The sequence below is a fragment of the Sminthopsis crassicaudata genome, chromosome 1 (genome assembly GCF_048593235.1).
Source record: "Sminthopsis crassicaudata isolate SCR6 chromosome 1, ASM4859323v1, whole genome shotgun sequence".
In the NCBI taxonomy this organism is placed as follows: Eukaryota; Metazoa; Chordata; class Mammalia; order Dasyuromorphia; family Dasyuridae; genus Sminthopsis; species Sminthopsis crassicaudata.
This window is the reverse complement of record NC_133617.1, coordinates 397,104,819-397,126,723: the sequence shown is the minus strand read 5'-3', so window position 1 is coordinate 397,126,723 and position 21,905 is coordinate 397,104,819. Positions and strand designations below refer to the sequence as shown.

The 21,905-nt window shown below is 37.0% G+C and overlaps 1 long non-coding RNA gene across 1 annotated transcript in view; it reads right to left on the bottom strand.

Moving 5' to 3' along the window:
- Nucleotides 1–21,905, bottom strand: part of LOC141549878 (uncharacterized) — a 45,428-nt gene that overhangs the window by 11,190 nt on the left and 12,333 nt on the right. The window contains exon 2 of the long non-coding RNA XR_012484457.1: nt 6,475–6,550. This is a non-coding gene — a long non-coding RNA (uncharacterized LOC141549878). The remainder of the gene's footprint in view (nt 1–6,474; nt 6,551–21,905) is intronic.

Here is a 21,905-nt window from a genome sequence, read left to right as displayed (position 1 = left end):
AATGTTTGATGGGATAAAGATCTTTATCCATCTTGGACATCTTTAGAATATCAGGAACCTCTCCAGTATCTCCCTCCATTAAGCCTGCCTCCATTATGTCATCCTCATCTTAGGTGCCTCCCCCCATTAGGTCATCCCCATCCAGGTACCTCCCCCATTATGTCATTGTTCTTGTAACCCTATAAAAGAATCTTGCTAGATCCTTTGAAATGATAGTATCCTTTAGCCCTGGGACCAAACCAAACCATGGATCCATTTGGTCCCAGTAAGTCTCTCCCATTTAATAAATTATTGAATTGTTCTCTAATCTCTATCTTGCTCAGTTTCTCAGGCAGTGCAGATGCTGCTTTAAATACCCAAGTTCAAAGCAATTTTATTGCTGTGATAAAAAGATAAGCTTAAGGTTTCAGCCTAGGAGTATTTTTTTTCTGCCCCACAGTCCAAGAGAGTTTCTTTGATTGCAAAGAAAAAAGAAGTGTCATTCTTTTCGTGGGAGCAATGGGGTCTACCCAAGCAGTTTAGGCCTAGAGTGTTCTGGACACAAGGGGGCATTCTGTCCCAGGAATTTGGGATTTCCCTGGGGCTACTCTCAATGGTTTGTTACATATTCCTACAGTAAAACTTAGAGCCATTTTGAGTGCTGGAGATTTAAAAAACAAACAGAACAGAACAACAAAAAACAACCCAACCTCTAAACCTCCCTAGCCTTCAAGGAGCTTACTTACTTATTGAGGGAAATACACATAGATAAATGAGTAATTACAGACAGATAACAAACTTTCCACAAAGGGGGAAATCTCAATCTATGAAATTTAAGAGATTCCAGATACCCAATATTACTGCAATATGAGCCACCCATGGCCCCATGACCAAAATTTAAACTCTTAAACATGTAAAATACAAAGTAAATTCTAGAGGAGCAAGGAGCATGAACAACTTACGGATAAGAGGCATATTATTATGTGAAGAAAAAAACTTGATGTAATAGAATGGCAGAAATTAGATGTCAGGATTCCTGAATCTAAGGTATAAAATATTATAAAATGTGGAGGAAAAATAAAAGAGGATAGCATTGTACCAGCTTTTTGTGGCTTACTAACTAACAACTGTAAGGAATGGAAATGTTACAGTGATAGATATGGATCCTTGTTTAGCTACATGGAATAGCTAGATGGCTTAGTGAATAGAATGCCAGCTCTGAAATTAGGAAGACAAGTTCAAAATCTGACCTAATTTATTCTGTGACCCTGAGCAAGTCAATTAACTTTATCTCAGTTTCCTCATCTATAAAACAAGCTGGAGAAGTGCCAAACCACACCAATGTCTTTGCCATGAAAACCTCAAATGGAACTAATGTAATTTGAGATCTTTTTGGGGAAAATGATGTAATCTTTGCCCCTCCCCCCCATACTCCCAAACGCTGGGAAAAGTATATCTTTCCCAGACAAGCCCCTCCCAAGTTAAGTGACTTTATTCAATTGAAGATTTTGGTCAAATTATCCTCCATTGAAATAGATCTTTGAGGAGGGTAGTCCAGATCCCTTCCAGGAGATTCCCAAACTCTGGAAAAAGTCTATGATTTAATTGGAGATCTCTGTCTGATGGTCTTTAATTGATTAGCAGCCATTCAGAGAAAAGATTAACATTTACTTAAGGCAATGAAAGAAAATGGAAAGGAAATTATTAATAAAGAAATTTAGTGCAAGTAGTGGTTGGTTCAATCACTTTAAAAATCAAGTTTAATCACATAATGTTGAAATTACCAAAAAAGGGAAAAAGAGATAAAGATGCAGCAGCTAAGTATGCTGATATTTTGAAGAAAACATTTGAAGATGGGGTACACTGATGAACAAATGTTTAACATGGACGAAATAGCTTCCTAAACTTACATTTCTTTTGATTTTCTTAGTGTCTTAGATACCATCAGCTGCACCTTGTCCAATTTTAATTTTCATGGAATTATTTTCCTTCTTAAGTTTTTTATTTTCTTTTTCTAGTTGGCTTTCTTTTCATAATTTTCTTAGATTGCTCTTATTTTTTTTCCCTAATTTTTCCTTGATCTTGGATTTTTAAACTCCCTTTTAAGTCCTTCCAAGAATTTTTTTTTTTTGACGTGACCATTTGATGTTTCTTATTGAAAAAGGGATGGTTTCTGGAGCTCCATTATCTTCCTCTAAATACAAACCTAGATTTTCTTTATCCCTCAATATGTTGAATTCTTTCTCCCTTGTTTTCTCATTTTTATTTATTGTTTTATTTCATTTATTATTTGTGATTAATTTTTATTTAATTTAGTATAAATAAATAAAACAAAATTTTAAGTTATTTAAAATAAAGTCAATTTATTTATTAAAAATAATTTGTTATTAATAAATAAAACATTAATTTTAGCAGTTATTGTATAATCAATCAATTGTAATCCTGAGACAGGGAATAATGCCCCAAAATTTAGGTACTTTTTAGTGTTATTTTCTGAAGTCTATTTTGGGGCCCATACTTGTGCTCTCCTTTCTAATCCTAAATCATGGCTAGAGTCCCCAGCCTCACTGTCCCCAAAATGAACTTGCTCTGTACAGGGTCTTTGATAGCTTCAAACTACAGCTGTTCTCTCTGCCCCAGAACTAAAACCAGGGATTCTGCTCCCCTACAAGTGCCCACAGCCAACAGGATCCCTGACCCTCACTACTGCACTCATCCAGTGTGTGTTTACACCTTCCTACAAACACAACAGTGCTTGACATATCTTGATAGTGAAAGGTCATTCAATTTCCACTCAACCATTAAGACCCCAAATTGGGATGAGATCCAAGTTTCTAAGATAGTCTCCCAAACCAGCTGCCCCTGGGATTTATTGATTCTACAGAGCTGGCCTGGAGGTGTTTGCACTTCACTTGGGCCAGACCCAAGGTCAGATCTGTACTGGGGTCTTCTCCAAATAACTTGGCAGGACAACTCCTTTTCCTTGTGTTTATATCTGTTGCTCTGAGGTGATGTTCTGTCTTTTTTGGTGGAGGAAATTTGGAGAACCCAAAACTTTTCTGACCTACTCCTTCATCTTCCCAGAATCCTCTCCCCCAGAACTTACATTTCTAAGAAAGAAAAAAACTAAGAAATCCTTGTACTCTGAGAGTCAACCACTGATTGTTTCTAGTTTTAGATAGTCAAATAAGAAAGCATGGGGATTAATGTTTTGGTTCCTACCTTCCCACCTAAAGCCTGATTTTCAAGTTACTTTAGCCTACTTAAGGAAAAATATTGAGAGAATAACAATATTGGATTTAAAGCATTACTGATTTTAAATAATGTGCTAAGTTATCCAGTTGTACTTGATTCATTATACGAATGGGAGCATGGAAATTTCTCAAGATGTGGATAAAGTTCTGTGTACCTAACAATGTCTGTTTGTATGAAGATTTAAAAAAAGTAGAAAGTTCAAAGCTAAAATATCTTTTTTTTTTAATATCAATTTTATTTTTATTTCTTTTTCTTTTTTTTTAATTATAGTTTTTTATTTACAAGATATATGCATGGGTGATTTTTCAGCATTGACAATTGCAAAGCCTTTTTGTTCCAACTTTTCCCTCCCCCTGTCCCTTTCCCCACATGTCAGGTTGACCAATATATGTTAAATATGTTAAAGTATATGTAAAATGCAATATATATATACATGTCCAAACAGTTATTTTGCTGTGCAAAAAGAATCGGACTTTGAAATAGTACAATTAGCTTATGAAGGAAATAAAAAATTCAGGTGGACAAAAATAGAGGGATTGGGAATTCTATGTAGTGGCTCATAGTCATCTCTTAGAGTTCTTTTGCTGGGTATAACTGGTTCAGTTCATTACTGCTCTATTCAAAGCTAGAATATCTTAAATGATGATAATGTTTTTTCACATCATCAGCTTAGGTTTAAATTTAGCTATTATATTATAATTTAATTTTTTAAAATTTTGCTTTCTATAACATATTCATAATAAATTTTCTTAACCTTTACTATATTAATGAATGGTTTTAAAAAACTTAAGTTTAAAATTTTCATTGCTTATTTCCACTAAATTGTAACTATTCCCACATTTTAAATATGAACTATAACTTCTTTTTTTCCTGGGAAATTAATAATCAACTTATTATGTAGGCTGACAAATAATCAATAAATTAATGGTCTGTGGAGATTACTAATTGCTTAAATACCTTTGGAAAATAAGACACCTCTGATAGGCAGAGTGAATTGGTGAACTATTAGTAAGGGGGGGGGGGTAAACAAATTAATAAGGAAGTGGACCAAAAGTCTTCAGCTCCTTCTACTGAGAACCATGAATGGATCATGAGATTGGCATCTCCAGCTATCTGGACAAAGGTATCTCCACTCAAATCACTCAAGTTGAACAATTGTGGGAGGTGGAAGAAGGATTGTGTCAACGGCTAAAGCTTTTTTGGTTTTTAGTGGCTAGAATTTACCTAGATTAGATTCTTATTGATACTTTAATCAGAAGTAAAGTCTCTTTGTTGGGTGGGGTGATGCCCAAGATTGAGAATATTCTCAGAGAATTAGGTCAATCTCATCATCAGTCTGTCCCATGTAAACTATGACTTCAAATATTGAGAATTCAAACAATGCTAAAGGAGTATTTTTCACATTAACCTTTTAAGGGTATTTTGCACTAAAGTACACCTACGGATTTCAGCTATTTACTAGGTTGTCTAATCACATAGTTTTTAATAACAGGATTAAAATTCCTGTCTTTTATTCCTCTGGTTCAGATTCATGAATTGAAGGAATTTCAAAGGAGTTAAGGTTTTCTTGTTGATAACCAAAAGCAAGATTTGAAGTTATTCTGAGTTCTCATCAGACTCTGATGGTAAAGTATCTGCTCCAGCTGCCTGAGTCAGTCCAGACATGCCAATGTCCCTAGGATACCCACTGCTCATATTGATTAGTTTCCTGATAATGACTATCTTCCCAATGGAATTCCATATCCAAGGATGAGAGAAGTTGAGAAAATAAAGAGTAGAAAAATAAAGAACAGTAAGTACATAATTCCATCACACCAACTTCTGATCTTGTTGTAAAAAATATCATTGATTCCAGAATGAAATCTCAGAATTTGCTCTTCAGCCTCCTTTTTTTCCATGAATCATTTTCTCAGTCCTCAAAAGTCTCCCCTGGGACAAGAAGTTATGTAGCAGGCCTGACTCATGCTAGTCTACCATCTCAGGTTCAAGATTAGAACAAAATGAGACAATGACAATATCTGACAGTTACAAAGGCATATTTTCTGAGCCATAGCATTAGGATATTAAGAACAGAAACAGGATATTCAGGGCAGAGAAAGTATATCCAGGCAGAAGACAGGATTGTTTTAATTGAACCCAGATTTCCTGTTATCGATGCTGGTCAAACTGGTCTTCTGGTCAAAAGCCTGAGGAAGGAGCCCAATGAGTTCTTATGCCTTTAGCCCATCAGGAGTATCATCAATAGTACAAGGCTTTGCTCCCCTTAGGCAATTAAATCTTATGGATGGCTTGACTCTAAAGTAAAAAAAAAAACTAGTCTGACCTACATGGGATAGGGTCTTAGGATATTGCTCCTATCATAGAGGCTGGATTTACCTAAGTCTCTCTCAAAGCCAAGTTCTACACATATTTCATGTTATTGGTCTATGAAGTACATGTCTATTTTGGGGGATCTAGATCTGAAATGTGCATATATTTATTAAAATGTTCAATAAACAGAATAAAATGTATCTAAACCTTTTAAAAATTATTTTATCACTAAAAAAACAAAACATCCCCATTAATGTAATTGGTTTATGCTATGCCCTCTCCCTTAAATTATTATTCTGTCCCAATGCCCCAAGTAATGGTATATGGGATACAGAAAGAAGACTATAGAGTGCTAATGACAATCACCATATTTTCCTCTTCTCTCTCATCAAGAAAAATCAGTACTTTACTGAACATATGCTTAGAATAAGATGAGCCATCCAATAGGATCTCCCCTTCCTTCCTTTGTGCTTTGAAAGACTTATCAGTCATTCTCTTCAGAAATAAAGAACACAGAGACGGACAGGTGCTAGTTGGACTTTATAAGCAGTAGTCACTATTTTCTAATGTAATGACCTACAGTGAAAGTGCAGAACTGGAATTGACCCTGGAGATCAATACAGTAGAAGTCGAGACCCTGGGGTAGCAATGACACCAAAAAATTGCAAAAGTGAGACCCTGGCTAAAAACCAGACAAGAGTCACAGTGGTAATTAGCATGTGAGGTATTCCAAACCCAGAGAGCAGCTTCCAAAAATCTCAGCAGCTACAGAAACCAGGAGATGTCTGTCTTTTAGAACCCATCCTGTTTCTTCCATGTTAGAATTAAGCCCTAGTCAGAAGCACTGTTTCACACCTTTCATCACCCTTCATGACCAATAGATATTAGAGGAGTTTCAGTAATATAATCATGAAGAGCTGTACTGCTCACCAGTTCCAGTTGGGTCCCCAGTAGGGCAGCTCCTATTACTACTCAGAGTTGTTCATTCTTCATTTTCAGAAGAAGACTGTAACATAAGGGAGGTGACACATGCAAGTTAGATTTAAGTGAGGGCAATCTCCAGTCATTTCGATCTATATCTTGTCCCTGCACCTAAATGGTTCAGGAAGAAAAAGTAAGGCTGGTGACTTTGTACAGCCCTCCCTCACTTACATTCAAATCATAGGCATTAAACTAAGTGTGAATGTTTTTGAAAACCATTTTATAAAGTGCAGTGATGCTGGGCAGCTAGGTGGTGCAGTGAATAGAGTACCAGCTCTGAAGTCAGGAGGACCCGAGTTCAAATCTGGTCTCAGACACTTAACACTTCCTAGCTGTGTGACTCTGGGCAAGTCACTTAACCCCAGCTTTAGAGGGGAAAAAAAATCATCCAATTATTTGCTGTGATTAGGAAGTTGCAGCAGTAATGATCAGATGAGAGCATTTTAACATGCTCGTGATAAGGAAAGGCAGGATGGCCAAGTGACAGAAAAGGGAAACTGAAGACCACAGGAACCTTCAAGTTTCCTTCCATGTGCTTTATACAGGTGCTATGAGATAATCCCTTGTTTTTCAATATTTCAAATATTTCTAGTAAACTGAATGTTGTCTAAACCACAAAGACATGAATAAAAGGATTAAAAAATTAAATAAAAAATCAAAACTAAAACACATGCAAGAAAGAAGCTATGGATTAACTAAAAACAGATATAAATTTAGAGTTAGAAAGTCCAGACTACCAAAATGTTAATAAAATTTCCTAAGTGGGGACTCTGAAGGATAGAAATTGAACTCACAGTAATTTGGGATTATACTCAAAAGGGCTATAAAACTCTGTATACACTTTGATTCAGTAGTGTCACTACTGAGTCTTATCTCAAAGATCTTAAAGGAGGGAAAGGGACTCACATGTGCAAAAATATTTGTAGCAGCTAATTTTGTGGTGGCAAAAAACTGGAAACTGAGTGGCTGCCCATCAGTTGGAGAATGACTGAATAAATTATGGTATATGAATGTAATGAAATATCATTGATCTATAAGAAATGATGAGCAAGCTGATTTCAAAAAAGACTGGAAAGACTTAACATGAAGTTATATTGGTGAATTAAACAGAACCAGGTGAACATTGTACATAGAAATAGCAAAATTATGTGATGATCAACTGTGATGGATTTAGTTCTCAGCAATGTTATAATCTAAGACAATTTTTTTTTTTAATAACAATTTCCATAAACTTTGGATGGAAAATACCATCCACATCCAAAAAGTGAACTATGGAGACTGATTGAAGCATAGTATTTTCACCTTTTGGGGAGGATTTGTTTATTTGCTTTTTTCTTTCTTTTTTGGATTTCTCCTTTTGTCTGTTCTTTCTCAATATAACTAATAGGGAAATATGTTTTAAATGATTCTACACATATAACCTATATCAAATGGCTTCCTGTTTTGAGGAGGGAGAGAGGAAGGCAGAATAAATATAGAATTCACAATCTTACAAAAATGAATGTTGAAAACTATCTTAATTGGAAAAATAAAATATTGAGACAAAAAAAATTGTACTAATTTTTTTGTCTAAAATAAATTTCCTGGGTCAACTAGATGGCACAGGGGATAGGGCACTAGCCCTGGAATCAGAAAGACCTGATTCTAAATCTGACCTCAGATTTAGCTACGTGACCCTGAACAAGTCACTTAGCCCCAATTGCTTCTCCCCATCCTACCCAAAACAAGAGGAAACAAAAACAAAATAAACTGGAAGAGGACAAAATCCACAAAAACCTTAGGAATCATAATTTTCCTAAGGTTAAAATTAGCTATTTACTGTATCAGAGTGAATCTTGTTTGGATAGAAGTTCTTTTATTCTTTGGAGGGTACTTTCCTAGGCCCTACTAGAATCCTGAAGCTGTAGGTCTCTCTATCTTAAGAGACCATTTCCTCAGTGTGTATAGCTTGTTTTATCTTGGTTTCTGGCTGGAAACATAGTCCAGGCTCTCAGATGACACAGTCTGACGGGTGTCTGAGATGGAGGAAGGGGGAAGTATCACACTCTCTCTGGACTCCTCCACCTCCTCTGGTTACAGGTACAAGGGTCTGTCTACCTCCTCCAAAGATTAACTCTCAGCTGGAGCTTAATTTTAGCAACTCTTTGCTGGAATCTTCTCTAAGTAGTCAAGGAAGTGAGCTAATCCTTTCAACAGTCCTAATTCATTTTATCATCTGATTCTATCCAGGCTAAAAACATTTCATTCCTTCCCAATTTAATTAACTGGGTTCTTTGATCTAAATTGTGCACTTGACTGGACAACTGATTTAAGAAAGGAGTCTAAGAAACATTCACAGCTAGTTCACACATTTGAGTGACTAATTCAATCAAAAAAATATTCTCCTTAGATATCAGGGCTTAGAGTATATTGTTAAGTATATTATTTGATGTTCTTTTAGTCATATCCAACTCTTCATAATCCCATTAGGGGTTTTCTTGGCAGGGATATTGGAATGGTTTGCCATTTCCTTTTCTAGTACAGATGAGGAATAGAGGCAAACAGGGTTAAACTTATTTGCCCAGGGTCACAGGCTAGATTGGAACAAAGAAAGTGGATTTTCCTAACTCCAAACCACTCAGCTGCCTTTATTTGAGGTTAGGGGGGTAACATCTGTAAGATTTCCCTGTTGGTGAATTAATAAAGTGATCCATTATTTAGAGTAGGCTTTTGGAAGGAAGCACACAAGATAGTTTAGACTAACCTTACTATCAAAGTAAGCCATTAGGACTAGGAGAATTGAGTCAGAAAAAATCTTGAAGCTCTGGCCACTTTACATACCATTTTGTCATAAACTCCAGGTGCATTATGTCAAACCTTACTAGGATAATTCCCCCTCCATTTGAGTATTGCCCCTGGCCACCCCTCCTGCCCTCAACCTTCTTATCTTAACCCCTATCCTGTTAGAACTCCTTTCCTGGAATTATGGCTTGTCTGCCCACCCAGTGTTCTCACCTTTACCTGCCTTTGTTTTGCCTATAAGATTGTATACTCAGGTTATGTATTCTGTTTGCAAACCCCAGTTAGCTAAAACCCTATATGAGTTCTCTGCCTCACTTCCTACAGGCTGGAATGATTTTAGGACAAGAGTCCCATTCTGGTTGCTAGCCTAAAATTCTCCACATTAAAAGATTAAATACCAATCTCTGCCTTGCTTCAGTTTCTCTGGCATTACAAAGTATGCACATAATCTACATTTATGACTTATTAAGAAATTATATTGAAAGATACATATACACACACATTCATACACATATATCTGAGATTGTGTATCCTAATCCTCATGATTTCTAAAAATATTTCCTCTCGAGTTCTAGAATATACATTCTTGAGGGATGAGAGGAATGTAGCTGTTTTGAGTTTGAAAAATGGAAAGAGTCAGGATTCAAAAAAAAAGGAAAATCCCAGGGGCAGGGGTAGGGTGGATATTGTAAGCTTCTTAATCAAGTAATTTTGTGATTTAGGACTTCTAGAAAGTTTGAGCTGGGCAGCTCTGGGTAGAGGCTAAGGGCTGGGACACTCAATTAGCTTTCATTCTGAAAGTCCTTGCCTCAAATAGGGAAAGGACCATACTACTTGGAACTCCCTCTTTTGTTCCAGGTTTTCCTTACTTCTTGCTTAGGACCCCACACACTCCTTGGAGTGCAATGAGATTGTAATAACCATAATAATTTGAAATTAACTGGTATGTTTGTTTTTTCTTACTAACTTCTTATGAATTTAAGAGGCAGAAGGGAAAAAATTTCTTTTACTTAGATTTTTATCACCTTCATTTAGCATTTACAAATTTAGCATTTAGCAAAACAAATAAGAAGCTTTAAGCAGGAATTTTTCTTTGTAAAGATTTTTTTTTCTCCACACCATCCTTCTCCCTTTCTTTCTTTCTTTTTTTTTTAAATTAATTTTATAATTATAACATTTTTTTGACAGTACATATGCATAGGTAATTTTTTTACAACATTATCCCTTGTACTCCCTTCTGTTCCGAATTTTTCCCCTCCTTCCCTCCACCCCCTCCCCTAGATAGCAGGCATTCCCATACATATTAAATATGTTATAGTATATCCTAGGTACAATATATATGTGCAGAACCGAATTTTGTTGTTGTTGTTGCAAAGGAAGAATTGGATTCGAAGGTAAAAATAATCTGGGGAGAAAAACAAAAAAATGCTAACAGTTTACACTCATTTCCCAGTGTTCCTTTTCTGGGTGTAGCTGATTCTGTCCATCATTGATCAATTGGAATTGGATTAGCTCTTCTCTATGTTGAAGATATCCACTTCCATCAGAATACATCCTCATACAGTATCATTGTTATATCAAGTGTAAAATGATCTCTTAGTTCTGCTCGTTTCACTCAGAATCAGTTGATGTAAGTCTCTCCAAGCCTCTCTATATTCATCCTGTTGGTCATTTCTTACAAAACAATAATATTCTATAACATTCATATACCATAATTTACCCAACCATTCTCCAATTGATGGGCATCCATTCATTTTCTAGTTTCTAGCCACCACAAAAGGGCTGCCACAAACATTTTGGCACATACAGGTCCCTTTCCCTTCTTTATTTCCTTGGGATATAAGCCCAGTAGTAGCACTGCTGGATCAAAGGGTATGCACAGTTTGATAACTTTTTAGGCATAGTTCCAGATTGCTCTCCAGAATGGTTGGATTCTTTCACAACTCCACCAACAATGCATCAGTGTCCCAGTTTTCCCACATCCCCTCCAACATTCATCATTATTTGTTCCTGTCACCTTAGCCAATCTGACAGGTGTGTAGTGGTATCTCAGTTGTCTTAATTTGCATTTCTCTGATCAATGGTGATTAACAAACATTCTTAAAGAACTATGTTGACATTGCCCTTTAGGCTTTTTTATTTTTAAAAATTGATTAGTTTGCTTTCTAATTTTGGATGTTCTGCCTTTAAACACAGAGAAAATTTTTCTGGCTTTCTGCTTTCATTCTCACAAAATTCCTTCATAAGTGACAAGATGCAATCTTGGCAAGATCTTCTAATCCAAGCTCATCAAAAGCCAATTTTTGAACAACCATGTTATATCTCAAAATAAAAATTAATTTTTTCTTTGTTATTTTATTTATTTTTATTATCAAATACAGAAAAATTGAAACTACTAGATTCTGTTATTTTTGCAAATAAAACCATTCAATGTTCCTTATTTTAAAATACACCTTATATTTCAATAGTATTTATATATACATGGAATAATGATAGAAAGGCCTCCAAATATTTATAGCAGGACTTTTTGTAAGTAGCAAAGAGCTGGAGACCAAGTAGGTGCCCATCAATCAGGGAGTGGCCAAATGTTTAAGGTACACCTTTAATGTTAATTCTATTGTGCAGTAAGAAACAATGAATATAATGAACAGGGAAAAGCAAAGGGAAAGATTTAAATGAATGCTATCTTTTGTATTTACATCAGTCATTTCCTATTCCAATCTTCCAGACTGAACTCTCCCATTTGACAAAGAAAAACAATGAGTAAACGATCCAATATCGTATCTGGCAATATATGAAATATTCTGTCCTAGAAGTCTTCCACCTCTCTTCCATAAAGGAAGAAGTTTATTTCATTCTGCCTTCTCCACAACCTTCATTAGTTTTTCAATTATTCAGGATTCAACTTCTTTTGGTGATCTCTTATTTACAGTGTGATAACATTACATCTATTATTCTCTTGTTTTGGCTCTATTTCTCTATTACATAAGCAATCCCATATTTCTCTAAATTCTTCATATTTGTCATTTATTAATGCACAACATATATTAGACAATTTTCATCTACTCCTCAAGTGAAAGCACAACTTACTTCCAGTTTTTGCTAACAAGCAGCACTATTAATATTTTGGTATATAGTGGATCTTTATTTCTGTCCTGACTTACTTCTATCTAACCCTTCCCTTATTTGTTTACTCTCTCAATTAGAATATGAGCCCTTTGAAAGCAAGGACTGTCTTATTTTTCTATTTGTATACCCAGTTCTTAATATAGTGCTTGTCACATAGTAAGAACTTAATACTTTTTCATTACTTCATTAAGATATAAGCCTAGTAGAACTGCTGGGTCAAAGGGGATAGACACAAGTTGTCATTGATTTTGCCTAATTCCAGAATGAAATCCAGAATAGTTAAACCACTTTCCACCAGCAGTGTATCAATATGTCTGTTTTCCCATAGCAACTCTGACAATTTGAATATATGCTAGAATCTTGCTCCCCATTCCTGATCCCTTTACTTAAAGCTAGATGTCCTATCACTGGCCTGACTTTATCATTGATGGGGGTTGAAGTCCCTTTAAGATTCCTTTCTAATTGCCCAAACCAGGTTGACCTTGATTCACAAATCTTGGTCAAATGTACCCTTTGAATATCCGGGCCCAGCCCCCACTCTCAGCTCAGCTTCCCCCAGCCCTCACCTGATCTGAGCTAACTGAAAAAATCGCGGAGAACTTAGGGGTACCGCCCATCATCTTTTGAGTATAAAAGAGGTGAGCAGGAATGCCCTCTTTGCAGGAGCCCTCCCAGCCAACACATGGTATCCTTCCAGCCATGTAGGGGTTCCTGCCCGTCCAGCGGCCACCTCTGGCCCTGGCGTCTCTCTAACTGAACTTTACTTTCAAATTCCTACAATAAACCTTTTTATTTATCAATCTATGTTTTCGGGCCTGTAAATTCATTTTACAGGAGACACTGCACCTTATGGGATTATCTATGCGCCGAAAAATGGCGTTTCCCCCTTTCCTTTCCCTCATTATCATGATCCTCCTCTTCCCCCAGAATGCAGACATCTTGTCTCAAGGTTCCCACATTATATTTCTATTTTACTCTACCCATCTTAGATGGCCCTCAACCCCCAAGTTTTTCTGCTTTGCCATGTCTTCCAAACTGAGAATTCTGAGTTCCTAGGAGGTGACTCTCAAGAGAATTATTTGTAGCTAACTGGGAAAGAAGTGAGTACTGATATGAATAGGACCGTGGACCAGATTAAAGGGGGAATGGAGTTTCATTTTTGTGCCTTGAACATAGCATGATTTTGTTTCAGATTCAAGAATTTTCCTTTTTATCCTTTATTTTATCTAGTTTTGTCCTTATGGCTCTGGTACCATGTGGCTCACTCTCACTGTCATCTCATTATTCAGACCAGATTTCTAATTCTTAGACTAAAAGGGATAACCACCCTACTATGTCTTAGTGGTATGAGGGTAACTGACTCCTTCTTCCCAGAATCTCCATATCCCTTCAACTCTTCTACCCTCAGAGAGCTTCTCATAGAACACCATGACTACAACACTTGGAACTCACCCTAAAACCTAACTTCTATCTTCATGTCTTAGATCCTCAATCCCAGAATCTCAGAACTGAGAGGGCTCTCAGAGGTCATTTTGTCAAATCTGTACCCAAATAGGAAACTCCTCTATAAAATTTCTGACAAGTGATCACACGTTGCTACTTGAAGACCACCAGTGATAGTGATGTAATATAGCATTTGAGGACCCCTGATTTTAAGGGGGACTTCTATTCTAACAATCAGTCAATAATCCTCAGGGTCTTCCACACTCCCAATTTAAGAATAACAATCTGTCTGATTCTGAATAGACCACCGCTCAATTCATTGCTGACTGATAATCTGGTCAGTAAAAATGAAAATCTGGAGACCACTCTTTGGGCTATAGAATTATAATATCAATGATAGAAAGTTGGATAAAGGGGTCTCCTCTCTCTTAGGACTTTGCTAATTTCTTTTGGAATTTAGCCTGCTTGTAACGGCAATGCAATTACAATAAACTTTGCCCCTTGACTAGGAAATGGGTTCAAGACTGCAAATTCTTTTGAGACACCTTGCAACATCAGTCTATGACCCCAAAGTTTGGGGTCCTCTTCCCAACTTCAACAATAGGGAGCGTTTTATCACCAGAAGTAGGTCCTTCCACTTTTGGATAAATCTAATTATTAAGAAAATTTTCTTTACATCAAATCTAAATTTTCTGCTCTTTAGGGCTTTCTCCCCCTCCCCCTACCAAAATCTAATTACACTTCCATAGTCATCATCTCCTCCCAGATCTAAGTCTTTTCTCATCCAGTTTAAAACTGGATAGTTCAATGGAACTCTAGCGCCCACTCACTCTATGCTGCTGCTTATCCTTCTCTGGACATTTTCTCAACTTCTTTCTAAAATATTAGAAACCTCATGTTGCACACAATACTCCATGTATGATCTGACAAAAAGGGATTATGATGATCACTTCTTTTGCTCTAGACTTGACTTATTCTCTACCATCCTACTTTTTTGTCAGAATGAAAAGCTTCACTCAGGACTGTACTCCTCTCCCTTTCCTTCCACACCTAAAACTGCCTTTAGTTCCTATATATATAAAAGTGTTATCCTGTCCACCAGGACTGTTACTGCCCCAGTCCTATATAATATTGTCCTAATACTAGGCCTTAGGGGACAACTGTTGCCATAGCAAGGAGAGGGACTCAGGCTCTGCTGGCTAGAATAGTAACCACCATTCTTGCTTACACTTTACAAAGCATTTTCCTCACAACAATGTTGTGATGTAGACAGTACAGGCTTATTATATCTCTTTTACAGGTGAGGAAACAGAGACACAGAAATCAAAATAATTTGGCCAAGGCCCTAGAATACTACATATCCTTGGTCACCCCAAGGGCTTTCCACTATATTACACATGTGGCCTTTCAGCAGAAGGCAAAACAGGTGCAACTAAGAAGGGCCCCCCAGTGCAGTGGGCAAGCTGCCAGCACTTCAGGCTCCAGCACAGAAAGCCAAAGGCCAGATCTCTGTCTTCCAGCAAAAGAAGCTTGGGACAGAATCCCCTGAGTGCTAGGAGCAGAGCTCAACTTTTAAAAATGAGCAAAAAACCCCAAAAGAGCCCTGGCCATAGAAAGCTACTGTGGCAACAGGGAAGATCAGAATACAAACTTAGAAGAGGTCTACAATGGCAAAATGCCTACATATGAAACCTCAAAGGGAAATAAATATGAATTGGTCTCAAACTCAAAAAGTTCTCTTGAAAGAAGATAGCACTTCTGCTAAAGATAGAGGCTCAAATCTATGGCCAGCAGGAAGAGTTTCTATTTCTTTTTTATAGATCTGGTTATGCTATTTCTCTTTCCAAGGCTAATTATTGGCACCCCTTTGCTTCCCTAGAAGGTTCAACCTCCTCTCCTTAATATTCAAGGATCCTTATAACTTGGACCCATTCTAACTTTCCTTTTATCTTCAAGCATTTAAATGTCTACTCTGTTATGGGAAGATATTAGGAATACTGAGCCAAATATATATATAAACAGTCTACATTCTTAAGAAGTATACATTCTAGTGGGGGGACAGCCTGTGCAAAAGAAAAGAGGCAGAAAACAGACTGTCTTGTTCAGGCAAGTAGACCAATCTGCCTAGAGTGGAGAGGGTAAGGGAGAATAAAAAACATTTAATCGTACTCTTGTCCAAGAACAAATTGGTTCAGTCAGAGTGAGAACACTTGTGCAGGATTCTCTATATAAGTCAAAGCTTTATTTTGCCAAAACAGGCAGACCAAATAGCATAAGTAAATAATTAGCTATTAGGATGGGAAAAGAAAGTTTATATACCATAATATTGGCTCTAAGCCATGACAGGGGTACTAACGCTGCTAAAAACAGAATCTTTTTCAGACAGTAGCCTAGCCGCAAAATCTTTTAAAAACAGTTAGTCAAAACAACAACAACTTGGTTGCCTGGGTTAAAGGAACAGTTCACAGAGCAAGGAAAAAGAAATAATCCAAACTGTACTTTAAGAAATTCAGTATATAATCTGGAAATATTTTCATGACTTATATATAACCTATAGCAAATTGTATACCTTCTTAATGAGGGGAAGTAGAAGGAGGGAAAGAATTTGGAAATCAAAAGTTTAAAAAAAAATGTTAAAAATTGTTTTTACATGTAACTAGGAAAAAATATACTAAATAAATAACCTTTTCAAAAAGAAATTTCAATTTGACAGGAGCAAGAATTGAAGCAGTTAGAAGGCTTCAGCAATCAATGAGTAATGAGTGCCTGATCTGGGGTGGTGGTCCTATAACTGGAGACAAAGAGCTGTGTGGGAAGGAGTGGAGTTAGAATGGACAAGTCTGGGCCTTTGATAATACATGACTAAGTTTGCACACTGGGTGCTTGGAGGGTTTGTGGTTCTCTCCACCGAAACAAGGAAGTTTGGAAAAGAAAAAGATTCTGGGAGAAAGATAATGAGTTCTTATGCCTAAACGGGCTATAACTGTGCATACTCTTTGATCTAGTAGTCTCACTATTGGGCATGTATACTAAAGAGAACATAAAAAAGGGAAAAGGACCCACATGTGCAAAAATGTTTGTAGCAGCCCTTTTTGTGGTAGCAAAGAATTGGAAATTAATAGATTCCCATCAACTGGAGAATGGCTGAGTAAGTTATGGTATATACAGGTAATAGAATATTATTGTTCTATAAGAAATGTTGAGCAGGCTGGATTTCAGAAAAACCTGGAAAGTCTTACATGAAATGATGCTGAGTGAAGTAAGCAGAACCAAGAGAATATTCATCATACACAATAACAATTAGATTATATGATCAACTGTGATGAACTTGGCTCTTTTCAACAGTGAATTTGTGGAAAACAGATAAGGAGCCAGCAGAAAAAGAGAGCCTAGCGGTTACAAAGAAAGAGAGTACAACTGAAGGGGAAAGATTTTGGAAGAGAAAATGGGACAAGGGCTCAAGTAGAGGTGGCTTGGGGGAAAAACCACTATATCTTACAGATGGAAGTAAAGGGCAAGGAGAGGATGTTGAAGGGAATTGAGGTCTAGAGTTGGAAGAGGGAACTCTTGATAGGTGGCCTCAGTGCTCTTAGGAAAGACTGACATGAGGTCTTCTTCAGAGTGGGAGGGTAACCCGGGAGGTGGCCTGAAAACCTAGAGTAGTGCTCTGTGGCATCCTAACGAAGAGCTATTCTGCTGAGAATGAAGGAGGGACAGCCAAGTTCGGATGGTGAGAGTAACCCAGGTGAGGGCTGTACCAGGTTAAACTGGTCAACTACAGGTTTTCAAGGGAGGGAGGCGAGGCCAGAGTAGGAGCTAGGGTCTGAAAAAGCGGATGGAAAGAATGGAGGCTGTAGTGAGGACAAGTTATAGGCTTCATACAAAAAGATTCAGGGAGAAATGGAACAACAGGTTATGTCCAAAAAGCAACTTCAGGGCTGGGGATCATGGAGGTGAGGATAGTGAGGTGGTACAGTGGATGGAGCACAAGGACTGGAGTCTGGAGGACTTGAGTTCAAATCTAGCTTCAGACACTTAATTTGCCTGAGCAAGGCACTTAACTGCAATTGCCTAGCAAAAAACAAAACCAAAAACAACCAAACAAACCTCAAACAAGCAAAACATTCCTGGGTGAAAATGAGGTTCCAGGGTATCATTATTTGTGTGGCTGAGGTAGAAAGAAGATGCACGTGGTTACATGAACTGAGGAGGCTGAAGAGGTCTTCTCTAACATTGTCCCACCCAGAGTCAGGGCCACGGAGAATATTGTCATTCTCTAATGCACTTAGCATATATTATTACATGAGTTATCCACATTTGTGACTTTCGCCCCTCCCAGACACCTAAGAGTAAATTCCTCAATTTGACCCATAGCTAAATTTTATATTTCCTCCAGGATTAAGCATAATACCCTTCACATAGAATTTAGTAAGTGTCTATGATATGTACATTTTGTATTTGGTCTTCATCAGTCACAAAAAAGAATGAACTCATGTTCTAGTTTTCTTGTTCTTGTTCTTAAGTGGAGTCTTTGGTAAGTACTGGGATTTCAAATGGAAGTCCCCCTTTAAAAAAAAAAAAAAAAAACTGTCAGCTGGACCTCCCTGGATAGTCTTTGTGAGTGACATGGAGCTGGGCATCCAGACAGGTAGGACCCAATCTCCACCTTGGAGCAAGTATTTATTCTTTCTAAGTACTGTCTGTTGCTTCCTGTAGAACCATCCTAATGCTTTACTCTTGTTTCCTTATGGCTGCCATGTCCTCTAGGTCTGGAGCATGCAGTGCTTCCTTCATTAGTTACCCTCTTATTGGCCTTGATCTCTGCATCCATAAAGAGCATAGGTTCTGCCCTTCCATAGACTCTGGTCTCCAGGGCTTTTTCCTTCTTGTAGAAAAAGGGACCATTTACCAGGAACTTGCCCTTAACCTTAGGAATTCCATGGGTAATAAAACTGCTAAGAAAGCTTAATTAGTATGATTACAGTTAAGGGGAAGCCATAGCTCATAAGCTTATGAGACTGCATGCATCATTTACTTTGCTTTCTATCTCTAAATGCACTTATTTGTCCTCAACATGTCCAAGATAATTATATCTTATGAAGGAAAGACTTTATACATTTTTCACTTCATTTTATTTTTCCTCCCTTCTCTTTTTCCTCTTCCCTCATCTACAAGAGAAAAGAAAAACAGTCTTTGTAACAAATATGCAAAGGATTCTGGGAAGATAGTGGAGTAGGTTGGTAAATTTCAAGCTCTCCCAATTTCCCTCACAAACAGGAGAAATTTGTACTTCAGGGCAAACATCTATTGGTGAAAAATTAAGAAGACTTGGGGCAGAACAGGGGTCCTCCAGATTCAACTTGAAAAGATGAAAGACCTATGTGTGTGCATCTATTTATGCATAAATATATGTGTACATATGGTCAAGAGAATGAAAGGTATCTCCTTTTGTGTGTTTCTCTGTGTGTGTCTGTCCTTTCTTAACTATAGCCTGGGGCAGGGGAGTGGAGGGGGGAATAAAAGGAGGAAAAAAAACAATAAAGTAAATAAGGTGCACAGCAGAGAACAAAAGAGCAATTTACAAAGAAGTAAAGAAATGATGGACACTCATGAATAGAATTTCTTCTACTAATACGTATACTTTCTTAAACTGGTATTTGTTGTTACAAATTTTGAATACTCCCTGATTTGCTGGGGACATGATAATGTTCTCCTTTGGTTTGTATTGCATTTCTGTTGTTGTTGGTTTTTTTTTTTTTTTTGCTTATTCTGTTTCTTCAAATAAATAAATAAATAAACAAAAGAACTAATATTCATGATCAAACAAAATGGATTCTCCACTGGAACTTTGTAAACCTTATAGCTTTAGGCAAATGTTACTATCATTACTATGTAGTATGTGTTTCTGTACTCTTTTCTTTCTCTTCCACTAGTCCTCCAAGACCTCACTCTAGGGAGGTTGGGGGATGAACTTGGGCTCTTGATAGCTAAGCCAGTGAACCAAGACTGGACTTCAATCTGTCACAATCCAAGGACCAGCTTAGCTAAATTCAGACTTATCATTGGGTTGGCTAAAAATTATTATTTTTTGGCCAAAGCAACATGAAGAGCATTTACTAAAGTGCAGAGGGTTGTGATCTATGCTAGTGAAAAAAAAGTTTTAAGATTAAAGTCATTTATTTTGGAATTACTGAAATAAATATCCTTATGACATCCCTATGGTACTATTTCTATTTTACAAATGGAGTAGATTACTCAGAAGGGTGAAATAACTTGCCCAAGATCATGCAATTCAATGGTGCTAGCAACACTTGGCTTCTGGTTCAATGTGCCACCCACCAGAGCAGGCTTTTTCAGGTCATGGCCTTTTGGTAAATTTACCATAATATTGGAGAAGTGTGAAAGAGGGGAGAACTGGACTGAACTCATTTCTACACAAAATTGAATGGTCATTTCCCTTCTCTACGTCTCAGTTTTCTTTTCTTTAAAATGAATGAGTAGGGCTAGATAATGTTCCTTCAAATTTTAACATCAACTGTACATTGCCTGACTTTAAAATATAAGGGAAAGAAAGGTTTCATTTGTATCCTAATAAAAGCCTGTAGCGAGGATGAGAAAAGCTGTCTCAGAACTTAGTTCTTTCTAAAGAGAGAGGAGATAGAAAGGAAGGAAAAAGAAGAGGAAATAGAAAAAGCTAATGGAAGAGAAAAAAGTTGAGATTGTGGAAGGGGCATAGTATGGGTCCTCCATTTTTAGCTCAGTTGAGCTAGGACTGCAACTCTATGTCATAATTAGTTATTGTAGCTTTATGGTTTTCCACTGTCCTAGAATCAGGACCTAAGAGCAATCCTGCAACATCATATCATCTTATATCAGCTAAATTAACATGGGAACAACCCTGATTCCCTTAGAAAGTTATTATTTAAGGGGCAGGGGAAGGGAGGAAAGTGAGTGCACAATCAGGCTGGTGCCCAAGAGGAACCATACTCTACAAATGTATATTTTATTCAGGGAAAAAGTGATCTCACCTGTCTCCACCTTGTAATACTTAATAGAATGCTTTTCCAGGGACTGAGGCTATGGCTGAGGCCCTTGTCCATTGGTCATTTCCCTTGTAGGATCCTGGAAAAGGCTTCAATGCACAGTATCTGAGAAGACAACAAATTATCAATGCTCCTAAATAAATCCTCTTCTCTCTTCTAAAATTGTATTGCTTTTTGTGGAACTGATGATTTTTCTTGTTTTCCTGGCAGCCAAAATCCTCTAACTCTAGAGAATGGCAATGTTCCCTCATCATAAACAGTACCTTTTGTTCTCAATAAGCCCTTGCTATATGAGTTCACAACATTGGACATGGTTATGGCACTCCCAGTAAACTGTGTACCACGGCTTTTTGCTTCTTGTAGGAGTTGTACCTGCCCTTCTAACAATTTTTCAGGAATTCCTTAAATGGAGGAAAATTTAAGCAGCACAGTTAAATAGAACAAAGGATGAGCTTTCTGTCATACAGGAACTTCAAGCTAGACTGTGTAAGTAAGAACCCCAAAAGTAGATTGTGGCAGTGTGTACAACTAGGAAATAAATACTCAGCCTCTTGAATTCTCTTTTGTTAGAAAGGGTCTCTTTCTTTAAAAGTTCAAAATGAGACAGAGAAACAAGACTTTTTTTTGTTAATTGTAAATAAATACTTTAAAAACTATAAATAACAGGCCTGTTTTTTCATACTTTTACTTTTATATTTTGATGTTTATTTTTGTTGATTGTTACTAAGATGACAAGAAAAAAGAATTTTTTTTAATATTACACATTGACAAACTTATTGCTTTAGCACATTTCTGTATCCAGTCAAATTCAGTGTCTTACCACATAGTTATCAAATTCTCATTTGTCAATCATATCAACAATATATATAGACCTAAGCATCATATTTTAAGAAGAACACTGATAAGCAGGCAAGTATCCAAAAAAAGGCAACCAGGCTGATGAAGGGCTTAGAGATTCTGCTACATGAGGATCAATTAAAGCAG